The following is a 354-nucleotide window of genomic DNA, read 5'->3' as shown; positions in this document are numbered from 1 at the left end:
TTCTGCTTTTGTAAAATGAGTTAGTAATAACTACGATTTGTATACCCACCATCTTAGCCCAGATGTTGGCAGGAGATGGCACACATAAAAAGCATAGTATTGTCATTACTTGTTTTGTTTTTTGCTTTTTTGAGACAAGGGTCTTGCTATGTAGCTTAGGCTGGCCTTGAACTCACTATGCAGCCCATGTTGGCCTCAAACTCACAGCGATCCTCCTGCCTCAGCCTCCTGGGTGCTAGGTTTACAAATCTGCGCTACAAGGGTCGGCAAGTATTGCCATTCCTGTGAACGCGGGTAAAGAGAACGGTCTGTCAGACTCGCCCTAGCCCCGCCCCTCCCCGCCCACACCGATAG

This window comes from Fukomys damarensis, unplaced genomic scaffold, assembly GCF_012274545.1.
Source record: "Fukomys damarensis isolate Sample0158 unplaced genomic scaffold, DMR_v1.0_HiC HiC_scaffold_12, whole genome shotgun sequence".
In the NCBI taxonomy this organism is placed as follows: Eukaryota; Metazoa; Chordata; class Mammalia; order Rodentia; family Bathyergidae; genus Fukomys; species Fukomys damarensis.
This window is presented reverse-complemented; position numbering follows the sequence as displayed.